At 42.0% G+C, this 21290-nt stretch overlaps 1 protein-coding gene across 8 annotated transcripts in view; it reads left to right on the top strand.

Moving 5' to 3' along the window:
• The window catches only part of Marchf8 (membrane associated ring-CH-type finger 8), a 99558-nt gene that overhangs the window by 38919 nt on the left and 39349 nt on the right, over positions 1-21290 (top strand). The window lies entirely within an intron of this gene.

Below are 21290 nucleotides of genomic sequence, written 5' to 3'. Positions count from 1 at the left end.
CTGCAATTTGTGACGTGCCTGTCCTGAGAGTGAAAGAGAAGCTCTGCAAAGGCTCTTCCTCCTCCTCTTCACTGAGGTTCTGGGAGCCGCAAAGACAAGGTCTTTATCTTCGGTTATACCCAAGGTGACTTTAAACACAATTTTCTATAGCATGCACTGCATGAGCGTATATATGGAACTCTGGATTGTTAATGACTTGTACATTGTTATACTATCTATGGATGAAGACAGGTCTCACTTCAGTGGCCTTAGAACTGCTGGGAATACTTTGTAATCTGTAAAGGATTTTCTTGCTATCACTTATGCGTAGATAAACTATTCTTTAAGTGGACTGCTGCATTTAGGTTGGTTTTATTTTCTGAGACAGGGTCTCAGTATGTAGCTCTGGCTGTCTTGGGACTCTGTAGGCCAAAGTGGTCTTGTAGAGATCTACCTGCTTCTGCTCCTGAGTGTTGGGATTAAGGCCAGGAGCCACCATGGGACTTTTTAGGTTTTTATAGACAGGAGCCCATTACTTTTCAGCCTTTAGTCTCCTTTTGGAAACCTGAGTTGCTTCATTAAAAATTTTTTTTGTCTTAATTGTCTTAGAGAATACATTCTTATTTTTCACATCCTAGAGTTAGTAATATCTTGCTTCAAGACTTATTTTAAAGCAACTTTGTATACACTAAGTATTAATATAAAATTACTGTTCTGTAAAAGTCTTAAAGTTTATGGCTGGTCTCCAGTCAGTGTCTGACAGTCATTGTAAGTCCCTTTCCGTCTTAGAGCAGTATTCCATTCTTCAGTCTTAGGTCAGTCTAGCGCACACTGTAAGTAATAGCATCTTTTTCCAAATTAAGGAGATTAGGAGGCAGTGAATCACAAAAGTTCAATTGCTGCATCCTGTGCTAAACATTACCACTATCTTTATTATGACTGAAAAAAAAATGCCTCTTCCGTTACCAACACTGCCACTTAAAAACTGTTGGCGCTGGAAAACCCCACCCACCTTCTGCTGAGACAGGTTTCAGTGTTCACTCTGTTGTCCTCTATCCGCCCAAAGGGTGAAGCGGAGCTGGGACAAATAGGTTGCATGGTTCTTGGTCCCCCTGGGAAAGCTGGAGGTATTAGAGCTTTTAGAAGAAACGCGAGAAGGTTTGGACAGCAGTGAAGGTGGCAGTGATAGCCCCAGCTGCGGGGTGGGAGGTGGGGTTGGGGGTTGGTAACCACAGCTAGGCAGGTCCAAGATCCCATGATGAGAGAGAGAACTCTTCCCTAAGAGTTACACTTCAGTAAAAATAGCCACTCACATATGATCCTAGTGAAATAATGTGTGTGCTTTATTCCACGTGGATAGGGACTATATAAACGTTGCAGAGTAGGGCGGGACCTAGGGTTAGATGTTTCCTATGCTCGTTTGTGATGTTAGTGATGCTCTCTTTGAATGGGAAGGACTCCAGGTGTTTTCCCTACCTGATTGATTGTCATGGTCCTCTCAGTGGGGTGTCATTGTTCCCAGAGCAGGTAGAGATAGGCAGGGAATGACTACACTCCTACCATTTTCAATTCTGAGATTCACAGATCTAAGTTCACTCAGCCTTACCAGTTCTTCTGTCTTGTGGCACAGTTCATTTGCCCCACACTGTCTCCCAGGCTAGTCCCAAACTCCATCCTCTTCCTTTGTTCATCTGAGTGATGCGTGTTCATCATTCCAGATGCGTGCTGCTGCTTCTGCTGTACTCTTCACTTTTGCCAAGGTTAGACAAGCTAAGTGGCTGGTGCATGTTCTGCCACTCTGTCTCTCGCCTCATGTGTGATCAAACTCCGAGTATAAATGGGTGCCTTTCAGTAGAGGACCACATCACCTGGCACCCAATCTGTAAGATTATCCAGAAAATATCCTGTTCTCAGAGCCTCCTCAGGTGCCGTCCACTCCTTCCTTAAAGAACTGGTCCACATCTTTGCATTCGTGAAAGCGTAATAAAAATGTGACCCACAGTTCATTTGTGCTTAGACAACTACATAGAAAGCAAAAGACATTTTTCATACTTTTAAGGAATTCTAATTCTCACACTGTTGATCTCTGCATCTTCCTTTTGAGATCAACAGAGGGATTTCATCATGAAGCATCAAATTGACAGTTATCTAAACAAATTTCAGTTTGCTCTGAGAGTATATAAATGGAGAAGATTTTAATACAAGGAGGTAGATGCTTTATCTACACTTCATATACATTATGTAATTACCTAGGTTATATTCATCTGTACTCAGGGTCTGTAACAAGAGCCTCATGTTGACGAAGGGACAGCAGTATTCTGAAGCGTATTCACTAAACTTTGACCTCTTAACGGTTGCTGCTTTAGTATACTAGATAAACAGTGAGAGCCCACAGGAAGAACTTGCAGGAAATCTGAGCTTTACTATTCCAGACCTTGCTTCCACCGTAGTGCTGGGCCTGCCTGCTTGGTATCTTCAGGGCAGCCTGTTCTCAGAGCCTCCTCAGGTGCCGTCCACTCCTTCCTTCCCTCCCTTCTCCTTCCCTCCCCCCCTCCTTTTCTGCTTCTTTTTTTCTTTCTTTCTTTTCCCACTTCTATTTTTGCCCATCTCCTTACATTTTTCCCACTTTAGTCTCCAAAGTTCAAGGTGGCAACATGCACTAGTGGTCTACCTACTTCTTTCAGATGAGTGTGTGTGTGTGTGTGTGTGTGTGTGTGTGTCTTGTGCATGGATATTTAAACTATTAAGGATCCAAGGTCTCTCATCAACACAGTTTCTAGCCTTCTCTTATTAGCAACTCCACTGTTTACTTCTAGGAACTGTTGTTTTATTTTGCAGATTAAAATTGCTTCTTTAGGCTTGAAGGGGGCTCGAGACCCCATATATGAACAACAATGCCAAGCAACCAGAGCTTCCAGGGACTAAGCCACTACCTAAAGACTATGGACTGACCTGGACTCTGACCTCATAGGGTAGCAATGAATATCCTAGTAAGAGCACCAGTGGAAGGGGGAAGCCCTGGGTCCTGCAAGACTGAACCCCAGTGAACTAGACTGTTGGGGGAGGCGGCAATGGGGGGGGTGGGAGGAACACCCATAAGGAAGGGGAGGGGAGGGGATGTTTGCCCGAAACCGGAAAGGAATAACACTTTCAAATGTATATAAGAAATATTCAATTAATAAAAAAAAAAAAAAAAAAAAAAAGAAAAAAAAAAACCATAGGAAGGGTTATGGAGGCAAAGTTTAGAGCAGATACTGAAAGAATGGCCATTCAGAGCCTGTCCCACATATGGCCCATATATATATAGCCACCAAAACTAGGTAAGATTGATAAGGCTAAGGAGTGCATCCTGACAGGAACCGGATATAGATCTCTCTTGAGAGACACAACCAGAACATGTCAAATACAGAGGCAAACGCTGAACTGAGAATGGGACCCTCTTTGGGGAAATTAGAGAAAGGTTTGAAAGAGCTGAAGGGGCTTGCAACCCCATAAGAACAACATTGCCAACAACCAGAGCTTCCAGGGACTAAACCACTACCCAAAGACTATACATGGACTGACCCAGTGCTCCAAGTGCATATGCAGCAGAGGATAGCCTCATTGGGCACCAGTGGAAAGGGAAGCCAAGGTTTGACCCCCAGTGCAGGGGTATGTCTCTGGGGGTGGTAAGGGAGAGTTGATGGCGGAAACACTTTTATGGGGTAGGGGAAGGGAATAGGAGGCTTATGGGTAGGAACTGGGGAAATGCAATAACATTTGAAATGTAAATAATAAAATCCAATTAAAAAAGAAATATCAGAAAAAAAATTGCTTCTTTACAAGTTTGCATGTCAGTATTCAGCCTACCGTTTCTCTAGTTCTTGGCTTCTTTATAGAGGCCTAATTAAATAAAGAGATGTTTTAGGGTGTTTACTGTGAGTTGCTTCTCTGTTCCCAGATATAAGGACTCTGGGGCTTTACTATTTTTACAAATGCATAAGCTTTGCCTTGTTCTCTGACTAGGTCATAACTTAATATCCCATTTATTTTAATCTAAGTTTTGCCATGTGGCTGGTTACCTCTGCTCAGGTTTCATGTACTTGTCTCCTTCATGCTCCAGGACTTGCCTTCATGGAGCCAATGGCTTCTTGGCCCAATCCCAGAATCCTTTATGCCCACCAGTTGTCCCACCCGCTATCCTACCCTTTCCTGTAGGCCGTAGGTTTTTATTGACAGGTGAAGTATCCATAAACCACATGCGATTCTTACACACACGTGCACACACGCATGCACACATGCACATTTCTACATAGAGATGGATATGCACTTTTGAAATACGAAGTTAAATCATGTCAGGTTACTACCTCGGTCATCATTTGTGCGGCTCCAAGTCATTATTTACCTTTCTCGTGAGAGACTCTCAGGGCATTAATGTTTGCCTCAGCTGATTCTGTTGCTGTAACAGAATACCTGAGTCTGAGTAAGTTCGAACAAGACTTCTAGTTCTGTAGGCTGGTCAGCTTCTGGTAAGGACCTCTTCATGTCCCATGCATGACAGAAGACAGGGGGGTATGAAAAAGGAGAAGGGAGTTCAGAGTGGGTGGAGTCTCTAAGGAGACGTCCTATACTAACCAAAACGCTCTCCTGGAAACCATGCTCCCCCTTTTATGGTGGCAGATCCTTCATAACCAAGTACTTCCTAAAGGCCTACTACCATTGGGGACAAGGGGACCAACCATATTCATAGTAACATTCTCACATCTGGAAATAGGGATGGATTTTCTTGTGGTGTTTGTGGGGCCATCTGTGTAACATCTTTCAAATCTGCCTCCCAGAATGCTCATCCTGTTTGGTAGTCACAGCTAGCTAGCATAGCACAGCTATGGGGATCCTCCTAGTTTGCTCAGCCATATATAGGAAATTGGAGCCTTCTTGTCACTCATGAACCAGAGATGATTCCTTCTTTACTAACTGCCATTTCCAGCTCATTGTCGAGTGTGGAGATGACTTCTGATGGCTTCCCTGGAGATAGAAAAGGCGGGGAGGGTGCTGTTACCAAACGCTAAATTCAGCTTTGCCAACTTTGAGCTGCTTTGCCTTGTTCACATGCTTGGGTCTTAAAGTAATGGCTGTTTACTTCTTTAGAGCTGAACTCTGGGCATTGGTTTGGGGAGGAGATTTTTTAGAGTTCACATTATCTAGATAAAACAGGCAGAATATACTGGAAGAGAAGCATTTGCTGTTGGCTTCATGTGTGGCAAATAAATTGAGTGACGGTTATAGAGTTAGCCGGGTGTCACTGATGAGTATGACTTGTTGTCTGTTGCTACTCGTCTGTAGCTGTTGAGTGCAGTGGTGATGACTTCAGATATGTTTTCAGTAATGTTGAAAATTGAAAACTATCTAAATTTGTTTTTTCATGCAGAGATTTCACAAAATAACACTGTAGGATGCTACTATAGTATTGTAAATGAAATTAGTGCCTTTGAATACCTACCTGGCTTCAACAAGACAACTTCCTTATCTCATATAAGAATAAACAGACTCCCACCCCCAAAGTTATGGAAACCTGAGTTTGAGTGTTTCCCATGTTTCTTCTAAAATAATTTCTTGCAGATGAATATAAATACACCCTACACATTTATATAACTGTAGCAACAGTGTATTGTGCCTTTGAAGGAGCCATTCCTGCCGAACACCTGGGACAGTACATTGTGATAGCTGTCTCAGTGCACCACAGCCTGGCCATTGTTTGCGATGAGTCTTTCTTGGGTTCCAGAGTCTCTTAGCTATTGTTCCCAAGACCCCGCCTCTCATAATCCCTCTACCCTCCCCCTGTGCAGTGTGTTCTGACTGTCACCATAGTTTTCCTCTGGGCTCAGTTCTACCTTAGACATTTTTAATTTTTTTAAATAATTTTCTGTCCTTATAATGTATTTTCACTTTTATGTTTGTGAATATAGAATTATAACCTAATTAGCTCTAGCTTCTTGTTTAATTATTAATTTTTTCCCCTTTTCCCCCTCTGATAATTTTCTTGCATGTTTGGAGCATGAAGAATGCTACTGCTAAGGGTCTAAGTTATTGTAGCATATGCTTGCTTCGTGCTCACTCTGCCTGCTTGTTCTTAGTGTTGGGCCATGTAGACAACATAATCTTCATGTGAGCACTAAGGACACAGACTCTCAGTCTTCTCTTCTTTTGATAGACAAGCCTTAGGAAGCAGCTTGCTTGTTCTCTGTACTAGTGGGTGTAGGTAGAAGTCTCATGTACTCTTCACAGTCATACTCTTTGCTGGCTACTTAGGCCAGCCTCTGTGCCTCTGAGGACCTGGCCTACCTCTACTATCGTGGACTTTGCATGTTGCTAAATTGTCCTGTGTGGTTTACACTCATTATGAAGTTGCCTCTGGAAATGGGATTCCCTATCCCATCACTTCAAACTGAAGAATGTTAGTCTCAAAAGCAACAAGATTCCCTGTCAAGAGAGGGGCTGTTCCTCTTCCCCCAATTCCATGGTGGGGAGAGAGGGGATGACTAGAATGGAAACCATTTCTGACCGAGGTGCTCTTGTTTATCCCGTGATATAAATGCCTGCACCCAAAGCTCAGCAGTCAGAAGCTCATCACAGACCTCAGTCAGGAGCTCCTGCTCTCCACGCTGACTTCCCCAGCTGATTTCTGGACGTCTGTAAGCCCAGGTTGAAATGCTAACTTTTACTGCTCTCTCAGTCCAGATGTTCGAGTTGCCTGTGTTGGATGTTGCAAACTCCTGATACGATGGTGTTTTGTTCTCTGCTGCCCTGTCTGCTGCTTGTGATTTCATCTATTTTTGGTGACTAGAACCTAATAAGCTTACTTGCTCAAAACCAAAGTACTGCTGCCATATATCATTTTCTAGATTATACACAACAATTTGCCATAATTAGTAGAACTTAGTTTCACTGGAATTCAAAGGGTAAAGATAGGAAATAGACAAGGCTGGAGTGGCCACGTGGAGGCTGTGAGCACTGAGAGACCAGTACTGAGGTCACTGAGGTGAGCTAGTTCCCTGGCTCAAGGCCACTTGAAAGGCAGTTACCCAATCTGCGTGATGAGAAAGTTGCTGGGGTCAAGAAAAACTAATCGATTTCATGAAGATGGATGAGAGGTGGGTGGGGCAGGGCTGGGTGTCCACACACTGATGGTCAGGAATAGATGACCTCCAGCCTAGACAGCAGGGTCACATGCACTGCCACAGAGACAGGAAGGATGACAAGGATGACTGTGGACGTGGAAGGTCCGATGTAATTGGCTGCTTCAGCCGTGGAAACCCAGAATTGAGTTGTGTTCGAATCCTTAGAGAAGTCCAAGTCAAGGAAGGTTTGCTATGATCCCAGCACTCAGGGGACAGAGGCAGGAAAAGCTGCTGTTGCAGGCCAGCGAGGCTGTACAGTGTACAGTGTGACTGTCACAGTGATAGAGGCCAGCGAGGCTGTACAGTGTACAGTGTGACTGTCACAGTGATAGAGGCCAGCGAGGCTGTACAGTGTACAGTGTGACTGTCACAGTGATAGAGGCCAGCGAGGCTGTACAGTGTACAGTGTGACTGTCACAGTGATAGAGGCCAGCGAGGCTGTATAGTGTACAGTGTGACTGTCACAGTGATAGAGGCCAGCGAGGCTGTATAGTGTACAGTGTGACTGTCACAGTGATAGATAGTTTAGAATACAAAAAGCCCGGGGAGTACATGAAATTACCCCCAAGTTGAATAATCTGAGAAAAAGAATGGTGTGTGAAGGGCACCAAAGTGGTCACTGAGTCACTGAGAACACTTCTTATCTTACGTAGGGTCCTTGTCCTCTTGAGGCTTGCTACAATTTGGATTACTTTATTCCATTGTTCTATCCTTTTCTTTTAATTCTTTTTTTTATTGGACTATGTTTTATTTACATTTCGAATGTTATCCACTTTCCTGGTTTCCCGTACATAAACCCCCTATCTCATAACCCCTCCTCTTTCTTCTATGAGGGTGTTCCCACACCAATCTCATTCTTCTATGAGGGTGTTCCCACACCAATCTACCACCCCTTCCCACCTCCCCACCCTGACATTCCCCTACACTGGGGGGTCCAGCTTTGGAAGGACCAAGGGCTTCTCCTCCCATTGGTGCCCAACAAGGCCATCCTCTGCTACATATGCAGCTGGAGCCATGGGTCTGTCCATGTGTACTCTTTAGATGGTGGTTTCGTCTCTGGGAGCTCTGGTGGTTGGTATTGTTGTTATTATGGTGTTGTAAACACCTTCAGCTCCTTCAGTCCTTTCTCTAACTCCTCAATGGTGACCCCTTTCTCAGTTCAATGGTTGCTGCATGCATCCGTCTCTTTGTATTTGTCAGGCTCTGGCAGAGCCTCTCAGGAGACAGCTATATTAGGCTCCTGTCAGCATGCGCTTCTTGGCATCAGCAATATTGTCTGGGTTTGGTGACTGTATGTGTATGAGCTAGCTCCCCAGGAGGGGCAGTCTCTAGGTGGCCTTTCCTTCAGTCTGTGCTCCAAACTTTATCTCTGTATTTCCTCCTATTAATATTTTTCTTCCCTCTTCTAAGACGGACTGAAGCATCCACACTTTGGCCATTCTTTTTCTTGAGCTTCACATGTGGTCTGTGGATTGTATCTTTGGTAATTTGAGCTTTTGAACTAATATCCACTTATCAGTGAGTGCATACCATGTGTGTTTTTCTGTGATTGGGTTACCTCACTCAGGATGATATTTTCTAGTTCAATCCATTTGCCTATGAATTTCATGAAGTCATTGTTATTGATAGCTGAGTAGTACTTAATTGTGTAGATGTACCCCATTTTCTGTATCCATTCCTCTGTTGAAGGGCATCTGGGTTCTTTCTAGCTTCTGGCTATTATAAATAAGGCTGCTATGAACATAGTGGAGCATGTGTCCTTGTTATATGTTGGAGCATCTTTTGGGTATATGCCCAGGAGTGGTATAGTTGGGTCCTCAGGTAGTATCATGTCCATTTTTTCTGAAGAACTGACAGACTGATTTCCAGAAAGGTTGTACCAGCTTGAAATCCCACCAAAAATGGAGGAGTGTTCCTCTTTCTCCACATCCCCACCCTCATCTGTTGTTACCTGAGTTTTTTATCTTAACCATTCTGACTGGTGTGAGGTGGAATCTCAGGGTTGTTTTGATTTGCATTTCCCTTATGACTAAAGATATTGAACATTTCTTTAGGTGCTTCTCAGCCAGTTGATCTTCCTCAGTTGGAAATTCTTTGTTTAGCTTTGTATCCCATTTTAATAGGCTTATTTGATTCTGTGGGGTCTTAACTTCTTGAGTTCTTTGTATATATTGGACATTAGCCCTCTATAGGATGTAGGATTGGTAAATATCTTTTCCCAATCTGTTGGTGTCCCTTTTGTCCTAATGACAGTGTCCTTTGCCTTATAGAAGCTTTGCAATTTTATGAAGTCCCATTTGTCGATTCTTGACCTTAGAGCGTAAGCTATTGGTGTTCTGTTCAGGAAAATTTCCCCAGTGTCCATGTATTCGAGGCTCTTCCCTACTTTTTCTTCTATTAGTTTGAGTGTATCTGGTTTTATGTGAAGATCCTCGATCCACTTGGACTTGAGCTTTGTACAGGGCAGTAGGAATGGATCAATTTGCATTCTTCTACATGCTGACCTCCAGTTAAACCAGCACCAGTTGTTGAAAATGCTATCTTTTTTTCCATTGGATGGTTTTGGCTCCTTTGTCAAAGATCAAGTGACCATAGGTGTGTGGGTTCATTTCTGGGTCTTCAATTATATTCCATTGATCTACCTGCCTGTCTCTGTACCAATACCATACAGTTTTTATCACTGTTGCTCTGTACAACTGCTTGAGGCCAGGGCTGGTGATTCACCAAGAATTTCTTTTATTGTGGAGTATAGTTTTCTCTATTTTGGGTTTTTTGTTATTCCAGATGAATTTTAAAATTGCTCTTTCTAATTCTATGAAGAATTGAGTTGAAATTTGATGGGGATGGCATTGAATCTTTAAATTGCTTTCAGCAACATGGCCATTTTTACAATTTAATCCTGCCAGTCCATGAGCATGGGCGATCTTTCCATCTTCTGAGATCTTCAATTTTTTTTTTCTTCATAGACTTGAAGTTCTTGTCATACAGATCTTTCACTTGCTTGGTTAGAGTCACACCGAGTTATTTGTGACTATTGTGAAGGGTGTCATTTCCCTAATTTCTTCCTCAGCCTGTTTATCCTTTGACTAGAGGAAGGCTACTGATTTGTTTGAGTTAATTTTATACCCTGACACTTTGCTGAAGTTGTTTATCAGCCATAGGAGTTCTCTGGGAAGTTTTGGGGTCACTGAAGTATATTATCATATTATCTGTAAATAGTGTTTATTTATTTTTTTTACTTCTTCCTTTGCAAATTGTATCCCTTTGACCTGTTTTTGTTTGATTGTTCTGGACAGGACTTGGCGTATTATATTGAATAAGTAGGGAGAGAGTGGGCAGCCTCGTCTAGTACCCGATTTTAGTGGGATTTCTTATGTTTCCCTCCATTTAGTTTGATGTTGGCTACTGGTTTGCTGTATATTGTTCTTACTATGTTTATGTATGGGCCTTGAACTTTTGATCTTTCCAAGACTTTTAACATGAAGGGGTGTTGAATTTTGTCAAATGCTTTCTTAGCACCTAATGAGATTTTTTTTCTTTGAATTTGGTTATATAGTGGATTACATTGATGGATTTCCGTATATTGAACCATCATCCCTGCATCCCTGGCATGAAGCCTATTTGATCATGATGGATGATTATTTTGATGTGTTCTTGGATTGAGTTTGTGAGAATTTTATTGAGGATATATGCATTGATATTCATAAAGGAAATTGGGTCTGAAATTCTCTTTCTTTGTTGTGTCTTTGTGTGGTTTAGGTATAAGCATAATTGTGGCTTCATAGAACAAATTGGGTGATATTCCATCTGTTTCTCTTTTGTGGAATAGTTTGAAGAATATTGGTGTTAGATCTTTTTGACGGGCTGGTATAGTTCTGCACTAATCCTGTCTGGTTCTGGGCTCTTTTTTTTTTTTATGGTTGGGAGACTTTTAATGACTTCTTCTATTTCTTTAGGAGTTATGGGGCTGTTGAGATGGTTTATCTGACCCTGCTTTAACTTTAGTACCTGGTATCTGTCTAGAAAATTGTTCATTTCCTCCAGATTTTCCAGTTTTGTTGAGTATAGGCTTTTTGTAGTAAGATCTGATAATTTTTTGAATTTCCTCAGATTCTGTTCTTATGTCTCCCTCTTCATTTCTGATTTAGTTAAATTGCATACTCTCTCTTTGCCCTCTGGTTAGTCTGGCTAAAGGTTTATCTATCTTGTTTTTTTGTTTTTTGTTTTCAAAGAACTAGCTCCTGTTTTTTTTTTTAATATTTATTTATTCATTTAATGAATATGAGCAAATTGTAGCTGTCTTCAGACACACCAGACCCCATTACAGATGGTTGTAAGCTACCATATGGTTGCTAGGAATTGAACTCAGGACCTCTGGAAGAGTAGTCAGTGCTCTTAACCACTGAGCCATCTCTCCAGTCTGATTTTATTGATTCTTTGTACAGTTCTTTTGGTTGATATCAGCCCTGAGTTTGATTATTTCTTGCCTTCTACTTCACTTGGGTGTATTTGCTTCTTTTTGTTCTAGAGATTTCAGGTGTGATGTCAAGCTGCTAGTGTATGCTTTCTGCAATTTCTTTTTGGAGTCACTCATAGCTATGAGTTTTCCTCTTAGCACTGCTTTCATTGTGTCCCATAAGTTTGGGTATGTTGTGCCTTCATTTTCATTAAATTCTAAAAAGTCTTTAATTTCTTTCTTGACCAAATTATCATTGAGTAGAGTGTTGTTCAGTTTTCATATGTATGTGGGCTTTCTGTTGTTTTTGTTGTTCTGGAAGACCAGCCTTAGTCTATAGTGATCTAACAGGATGCATGAGATTATTTCAGTCTTCTTGTATCTGTTGAGGCTTGTTTTGTGACCAGTTATATGGTCACTTTTGGAGAAGATACCATGAAGTGCTGAGAAGGTATATTCCTTTGTTTTAGGATGAAATGTTCTATGAATATACGTTATATCTATTTGGTTCATAACTTCTGTTAGTTTCTCTGGCTCTGTTTAGTTTCCCTTTCCATGATCTGTCCATTGATGAGATTGGGGTTTTGAAGTTTCCAACTATTACTGTGAGGTGCAGTGTGTGCTTTGAGCTTTAGTAAAGTTTCTTTTATGAATGTAGGTGACCTTGCATTTGGAGCATAGATATTCAGGATTAAGAGTTCATCTTGGTGTATTTTTCCTTTGATGGATATGAAGTGTCCTTCCTCGTCTTTTTTGATAACATTTGTTGACAGTCGATTTTATTTAATATTAGAATGGCTACTCCAGCTTGTTTTTTGGGATCATTTGCTTGGAAAATTGTTTTCCAGCCCTTTACTCTGAGGTAGTGTCTGTCTTTGCCACTGAGGTGTGTTTCCTGTTTGTATCAAAATACTGTGTCCCTTTTCTCTATCCAGTCTGTTAGTCTATGGTGTTTTTTGTTTTGTTTTTTTTTTTTAATTAGGGAATTTAGTCCATTGATGTTGAGAGTTATTAGGGACCAATGATTGTTGTTTCCTGTTATTTTTGTTGTTAGAGTTGGAATCATGTATGTGTGGCTATCTTCTTTTGATTTCTTTGCCATGAAACTACGTTCTTGCTTTTTCTAGGGTGTGGTTTCTCTCCTTGTGTTGGAGTTTCATCTATTATCTGTTGTTGGGCTGGATTTGTGGAAAGATACTGTGTAAATTTGTTTTTTTTTTCATGGAATAGCTTGGTTTCACCATCTATGTTAATTGAGAGTTTTGCTGGATATAGTAGCCTGGGCTGGCATTTGTGTTCTCTTAGGGTCTATATGACATCTGCCAAGGATCTTCTGGCTTTCATAGTCTCTGGTGAGAAGTCTGGTGTAATTCTGATAGATTTGCCTTTATATGTCACTTCACTTTTTTTCCTTATTGCTTTTAATATTCTTTCTTTGTTTTGTGCATTTGGTGATTTGAGTATTATGTGATGGGAGGAATTTCTTTTCTAGTCCAATCTATTTGGAATTTTGTAGGCTTCTTGTATTTTTATGGGCATTTCTTTCTTTAGTTTAGGGAAGTTTTCTTGTATAATTTTGTTGAAGATATTTACTGCCCTGTTTAAGGGAATCTTCACTCTCTTCTATACCTATTATCCTTAGGTTTAATCTTCTCACTGTGTCCTGGATATTTTGGGTTAGGAGCTTTTTCTGCTTTACATTTTCTTTTGTGATTGTGTCAATGTTTTCGGTGGTATCTTTTGACCCTGAGATTCTCTCTTCTATCTCTTTTATTCTGTTGGTGATGCTTGCATCTATGACTCCTGATCATTTTCCTAGGTTTTCTATCTCCAGGGCTGTCTCTCTTTGTGATTTCTTTATTGTTTCTATTTCTATTTTTAGATCCTGGATGATTTTGTTCAATTCCTTCACCTGTTTTGTTGTGTAATTCTTTAAGGGATATTTGTGTTTTCTCTTTAAGGCCTTTTACATGTTTACATGTGTTGTCTTGTATTTCTTTAAGGGAGTTATTTATGTCCTTCTTAATGACCTCTAACATCATCATGAGTTGTGATTTTAAACCAAAATCTTGTTTTTCTCTTGTGTTGGGGCATTCAGGACTTGCTGTGGTGCGGGAACTGGATTCTGGTGATACCAAGTGGCCTTAGTTTCTACTGTTTAGGTTATTGTCCTTGCCTCTGACCATCTGCTTATTTCTGGTGTTGCTGGTCTTGCTGTCTCTGACAGTGGCTTGACCCTCCTGTAAGCCTGTGTGTCAGCACTCCTGGAGACTGGCTTTCTCCCAGTGGGATCAGTTCTGGGCACAGGAGGAAACTGGAAGGATCCTGTCCCAGATTACTCCTTAGTTCCTGTTTTCAGAGGGCTCTAGGCAGGTTCCTCTCCAGCCAGGAATGTGAGCAGAGGTGGTGGTCTCACCTGTGTTCTCAGGATTGTCAGCACTTCTGAGAGTCCCAGTCTCTCCCCAAGGGATCTGGATATAGAGAGCTGTGTCACAGGGTCAGCTCCCGGTGCAGGTAGAAACCGGAAGGATCCTGTCCCACAGTGCTCCTCAGTTCCTATGTCCTGAGTGCTCCAGATGGGTCTCTCGAAGCAGAATTGGTGACCTTACCTCTGCTGTCAGGTGTGCCATTGCTCTTGGTGACCAGTTTTCAGTTCTGGGTGCAGGCAGAAACTGGAAGGATCTTGTCCCAGACTGCTAGATTCCTGTGTCCAGAGGGCTCCAGGCGGGTTCCTCTTGGGCCAGGAATGTGAACAGAAGTGATGGTCTCCCCTGTACTCTCAGGATTGTCCATACTTCTGAGAGTCCCACTCTCCCCCTCCATAGGATCTGGGTACAGAGAGCTGTGGCACTGGATCCACTCCAGGCACAGATGGAAACTGAAAGCTATCCTTTCGTTTCAGTAGGGGATAAAATATGTTTTTAATTCATGTTCCTCTTTCTGAGTTTGAGAATTTCCCGTTTTTAGTCAGTGGAATTCAGTTTGTCCATTTCAGAAGCCTTTCTTAACTCAGGGCAACTACTACAGTTGGAGTCACCGTACCTCTGAGGTGTGGTGAGAAGAGCTAGTGGTGGTGTGGGATAAGTCGTACAAGGAGGTCCCTCAGTTAGTTTAGCATATGCCTGGCATATGCTGAGTCCATCACTTATCTATCAGCCCCAGGAAGGATTATTTTTTAGAGAAATCCTTAGTCTGCACTTGGGCAAGATTTAAAGTCTTCCTAGAGTGATTCTGTCTCTAGGGATCAGTGTGTAGAGACACTGCAGAAGAACAGAAGATAACAGCTGAGAAAGAGGCAATAGAGAGAAGAAGGTAACAGGTTAATAACTTGAAACGTGAGAAATAGAGACTCAGTTGTTATCATCTTCTACTGGAAGACTGTTTCATCACTTACAGTTAGTATTCCCCAGCAGTCCTTTATGTTTAAGGTTGGTTTACCCCAAGGTCAGTCTGCTAAGCACATGAAGATACAGAGAAATTTCATGAAGGCAGACAGGAATGTGAAAGGCACATCCCCAAACTTCACTGTATCAAGTTTTTGCTTCTTGTAATACTTATAAGCATTTCTTTTGTTAGTTTCATGCAAAAAGAATTTTGGTTTCAGACCCAGAATTTTAAACTGTAGAACTGGACCCATATACATGTTTAGCATTCAAGATGAGACCCGTGCCAGTCAGCACATTTCTCCCAGTGAAAGATAAGTTCGTATATTCCTATTGCCTAAAACTCCACGCTTCGGGGCTTGAGATGTTTTTGGAAAGCACTTTCTGCTCCTAATGCTTGCAGAAGTGTCTTCCCCAGGGAAAGTTGTCAGGATGCTTGGCAATGGGTAGTGGACATGGTAAACAACACAAAACTTTGTGGCCCGATTCGTTCAAATTCTGAAGTATTGATTTGCAGTCAGGTGCTATAGAGAAAAGAATCACACCCTTTCTGTTGACCAGTCCTGGCCAGAGTTTTGGTTTTTTTTTTGGTGGGTCCTATTGCCTTGCTGAGTTGACTTCTCAGATTCAGAAAGTCATGGTGGACTGGACCAGCAGCAGAACACCACCAGTAAACATCATTTGGTTTTGCTGCAGGTCTGCTGAGAAAGGCTTTGCAGCGTCTTAGTCTAGTCACTGATTGAATGATTGTCACTAGGTATCAAATCTGAGAAATAGTTTAATGTGACTACGCTGACTAACAGGATGACCGATGCTTTGTCAGTTCATGCCATGTCACCATGCCAGCTTGCTTCCCTCCTGCTCTACCCGGCACCCTCTCCTTTAATTGTAAAAGGATGAGCTTCCATGGCTGCTCTCAGTTGGTCACTGTCAACTTCTAATGGCAGCCACTATACTTGGTATCCTTTGAAAAACTTCCCCAGCCACCACTGCATTTGCAAGTTCAAGAGGAGTTCCTGGCCAGATCACTGATGACTGCTGAAAGCCGTCCCACTGCTTTATGGCCCTTTGAAACTTAAAAAAGAAAATCATTTGATTATCTAAAATTATCACCACAGATAAAGTAAATATGAGATAAATGATAGGAAAGAAAAAACAAAAAGCTATAAAAAAATGAAATAGCTATAAATGATAACTAACATAGCCACATATTTAAGAGTGTGCCCTAATATCAAACAGCAAATTACAGCTGTGAAAAATTGCAGTTATTTCTGCCCTGACCCAAGAGAAGACATTTTTCTTTTATGTTACTCATATTGTCATTATCAAGAGTGAGAGGAGGCCCTGAAGCTTGGGAGAGCTGATGTATCTGTTGCCCACGAGGAAGACGTTTAACAGCCTATTTAAATGCTGATTCATAGCCCTGTTATCAACTGTTAACTGATGATCTAGTGAAACTGGTGTCCAAATCATGGCATGGTCATGTCATATTATAAATTGAGCTAGACTGTGACACCCTTTAAATCTGCTTTTTTTTTTTTTTTTTTTTTTTTTTCGGAGTTGGGGACCGAACCCAGGGTCTTGCGCTTGCTAGGTAAGCGCTCTACCACTGAGCTAAATTCCCAACCCCTTAAATCTGCTTTTACAGTTCAATATTCCCATTGACATTTTAATGGTAAAGTATAAGCTTGTTGGCAACTAGGTATACTTTTATTTAATAAATAAATATTTTATTTAAGCAAAGTGGATAAAACTAGCTATATGGGAAACTGCTTGGAGAGTTGCTACTGGGAGAGTATTGAAGGGAAACAAGTATGGCTATGAAATTAGAGGATAAAGTGGCTTAGGTTCCTTACTGGTTGGACTAGATAATATTTATATCTTTATTATTTTTCCTTTGAGAACAAAGTTTTGAGAGAGCTGTATGTATCTGTGAACTCATGGTCTTCCTGTTTCCAGGGATCTGGACTCACAGGGATGCAATACTGTGCCCCATGCTAAGTCTCTGTTATTTCTGAGCATCATCTTTCTAAGCATCCTTAGCCATATTTGATTCCTTTATAATGGGTTTGAAATTGTATGCTAAGAAGCTAAGGCAAGTTTCTTTTACAGTAGTAGATGGTTGTCAGTAGCATTCAGCATAGCCCTTGGCTGTGTGTCAGGAAGTGGAGTAGAAGAGAAGCTTCTCATTTTTTTTGTAAGAATAAGGAGGATTTTTCCAGGGGTCTCTAGCAGTTCCCATCAGGAGCTTTCTAAAGTAGGCTCTTGCTAGCCTGATGTACTCAGGGAGGAAGGGTGTTGGCATCCCTTGGGTCATGGCAAACAGAAAGGGAATATAGAAGAAAATCAACAGTTGAGTTGAGAAGAGAGAAGAAAGGGTCAGCTTGTCAGTATCTATCTCTCCATTGTAGGTCTTGTGTCCCAGTACTACATTTTGACATTGTAAAAAGGTGTGTCTGTGTCTATATGTACATGTGCATACATGTATATGTATGTGTATACATGTATATGTATGTTGCCACAGTGAACATGTAGCATTTAGAGAAAAGCTTTATAGCATTGGTTCCATGTTGTGTCTCTTATGTGGGCTTCAGTGATTGAAATCTGGTTGTGAGGCCTCAACAGGTGCCTTTACTCTGGTGCATGTTGCCAGCCCTGGCTTGGACAACTGTTTCAGTGAATCCATTTTAGATCAGTGAGTTTATTCCAGCACTTGGAAGGCAAAGGCAGGAGGATCTCTGTGGATTCAAGGCCAGCCTGGTCTACACAGCAAGTTCCATGAGGTGACAGAGTAACACCCTGTCTCAGCAAGTAAGTAAACAAACAAGTAAACAAGTTAGAAGATTATTGGTTGTGCTTTATTTTCCTTAAGTAATCTCTCAGTTTAAAAAAATAATAGAGTAAAGCCGAATTCCAAAATATCCATCTTCTTAGACTCAGTAGTAAATAGATACAGAGTAAATAGGTTAAAACTGGCAGAAACATACATTGCAGCTTCAGCAAAGACATCAGCTAATGATCAGTGGGAAAAAAATAGTCTTCAAGAATTTAGAGGGCTTGCTTTAGAGAAATTCTTAGCCTCATACTGTGCAGAGAGGCTCTTTGTCAGGAGTAGTCTGTCAGAAACAGAGAGACACATTTGTGTCTTCCTTGGTGTCAAAATTAATTAAATTAACACATTCATATGTGGCTTCAGTTTTCTTGGCTACAGTTTACCTAGTCTCTATTTACCTTGGTAGCTGGATGTTGGCTAGAACTCCTTTATTTCTGTCTTAGTCATGAATATTGGCTCTCAGATCATATTGCACAGGTGTGCATGCTTGCGTGCCTGTGCTGCAGAATTGCTACGGAAGTGTTGAGGCCACAGCAACGCTGAAGGAGTTCAAGGAGGCTGTACAGGAGGCACAGGCAGAAAGCTAATGTAGGTGCAAACCAAGTAGTTGGGTGACAGTGGGACCGTCACAGTGTTAGGTGTCATTTTTTCGGATGCCACCACACTTGGCTTCAGTGTCCTTCTGCTTATGGGGTCCATGAGTATTGTACTCCTCCCTGGCCTGGTGTGTTCAGTAGGTCCTCAGTCCCGTTTTTCCTGACTTTTAAATTAAGTATTTACTTACTTAATCATTTACTCTGTCTGTCTTTCCAACCGTGGTGGCAGTTCCCTAGGGAATGGTTATGCCCGTGTGCTCATATATTCCTGGTCTGTTTTACTAGCTTATGGGTAGCATCTCTTTACTCTTAGGAGTGAGTTATTCACCTACCCCTACATTTGCATTCTAAATAGAGCCTGATGCTGTTTGTTCTCTACACTGTCTGACAGAGAAGGAGCGAGCAAATTCTGAAAAATTATTGACAACCATGGTAGGAATGAGGTGGTGGGCCTCAGCTTTCCTAGCTAGAATGACAAAAATCCCAGAGGACTGGAAGCCTTTGCTGAGTGCTTCCCTCCTGGGACAAAGAAAACATATTTGAGAAGAATGGGGTATTAATGTATGGGCTCAGAAGGAAACAGAAAAGGAATAAAAGACATGGTTTATTCGGGAGCTAAGTGTTAGTGACCAGGACCCAGAACCACAAATACCATATTCCAATGAAGTGGCATTTCGTGAACTCTTATAGAAACAGAGAGAAACCCATAAATAAGTCACATTCAAGTGTGTTGATGGGTACATCAAGTAGGCTGGTGGTAGTGAGATGGGAGTATCCAGCTGTCTAATAGCACATAGCACTCAGCCTTTTAGTTAGATGAAAACTAGAGTTCTGTTAAGGTAATACATACTAAAAGATTTTTATCTGTTAGGTTATGAGGTCTGACTTTATCTGTTAGTCACAGAATATTAGGTCCAACACAGAGTGAGGGACAAGAAATAACTTGTAATTAGGCTCTGCTTCTGCAAAATCCTACCTCCCCACATCACTGAAATTCTGATCAGTCGGTCAGACTGCTCCTTTCCAGAAGTCTAGTTTGCAGGTTCAGTGTAATAGGCTGAAGTGGGGAAACTCAGCTAGTTGGTCTATTGAGATTCTCTGTGTAGAAGTCCTTTCCCAAGTGTGACAGGACCCTTCTGAAGCAATAGAGATTGTATGTGCCACCATGTTCTAGTTCCATTCTGTTGCTGTGATAGACACTGTGGTCAAAAGCAGAGGAAGGGGTTTACTTTAGCCTGCAGGTCACACTGCATCACTGAGAGAAGTCTGGGCAGGGGCTCAAGCAGTAACTGGAGGCAGAAACTGGCGGAATGCTGTTCTCTGGCTCTCACAAGCTCGTGCACAGACAGCTTTCTTCTGCATCCCAGCACCATCTGCCCAGGGAGTGATGCTGATGCCGTTATGGTGGGGTCATGTAGGGTCACAGGAGAGCATCCTTTTTTCTCTGAAGATTTAAAGAATAAAAAGGTAGGAATAATAAAGAATAAAAAGGTAGGAATAATAAAGCCTCAACACTCAATTTTTATTGAAAGCAGCACCACGTGCACACAGGAAACTACACAGAGGCAGACTCCTCCAAGCCTGGCCTGGGGTCCAAGTTTGTCTGGCAGAGCCAAAAACTTCTGTATGTTTAGGGGTAGAATGGATTCCTCTTCTGTCTCAGAACTGAGTAGTTTGTATTACTGTAGGGGATTGGATAATCTAGACAAAGAAAGGGAAGCTGATTCATTCCTACTGCTAGAGATGGTTTATTTCCCCAACCTAGATTTTAAAGTCTCCTGGGGTGCCTAAGCCCACCCCATCCTTACCTTGGAGAGGAAGAAAAACATCTTAAATGTTTAACTGAGAAGTTCATTAATTTACCTAGACCGTCATTTTTGTCCCTGCCTACCTGCTGGGGATCTGACTCTGTATCTCTCAGTGCCTACCTGCTAGCCAATCCTGTATCAATTAACAATCAAGCCAGTCCTATTCACACGTGTCCACTGGACTTGCTTTGGGCAATCCCTCAGTTGAGATTCCCCTCTCAAGTGACTAGGCCAATGAATGTCAAGTTGACAGTCAAAGTTAGCTCGGACATGTCACAAGAGAAAGGCAGGGGGAGGCTTTAAGTAATGTTTTTGGGGCTTATGTCTTGCGTTGGGAGAGTGAAGTTCAAGTGGCTATGGCTAGTTTTGGAGAAAAGGGAATTTTAGTTTCTGTAACCTGCCTTGGATGGTGAGAGGATGTTTCTAAGCCCCTGGTTCTGTCTCTTTCTAGTAAAGAACCACACATTCCGAAGCTGTACTTTGGGTTGTTGTTTTCTCATTCCTGACAGCGGCAGCTTCTTGTAGCATTTACCCCAGCTGACTTCCTTCCTTCACCACTTTCCACAGACCTCCACCCTTCCCCCCGTGTAATGCATGTGTGCTGTGGAGCTGAAAGGGAAGGCCTCCCTGAGCACACAGTAACACAGAAGGGCCGGAATGTTACTGTGGAGCGTGGGCTGATGAAGAGACATGCTGAACTCTTTGAGAAAGGCAAAGGCTTATTAATGTGTTCTAGAGGAAAGTGTTTGTCTGGACTCGAGCGCTGGGGTGTAGTTCAGCAGGTAGAGTGCTTTCCTCTTAGGCTCAAAGTCCTGGTATGCAACATATGTCCTTGGAGCACAGCCTGTGATACATGAGACCCTACTGATAGAACAGACAAAAACAACCAGTCCAAAGAACAGGAGGAGAATTCTTGACTATTCTTGAGAACTTTGGAGCAGACTAATAAGAACTTGAGTTTGGGAGCTGGAAAGATGGCTCAGTGATTAATAGCACTTCTTGCTCTCCTAGAGGACCCGGATTCAGTTCCCAGTACCCACATCTGACTGCTCACAACTACCACCTAAGTCCAGCTCCA

Source organism: Rattus rattus, chromosome 6, assembly GCF_011064425.1.
Source record: "Rattus rattus isolate New Zealand chromosome 6, Rrattus_CSIRO_v1, whole genome shotgun sequence".
NCBI classification, from domain to species: Eukaryota; Metazoa; Chordata; class Mammalia; order Rodentia; family Muridae; genus Rattus; species Rattus rattus.
This window is presented reverse-complemented; position numbering and strand designations above follow the sequence as displayed.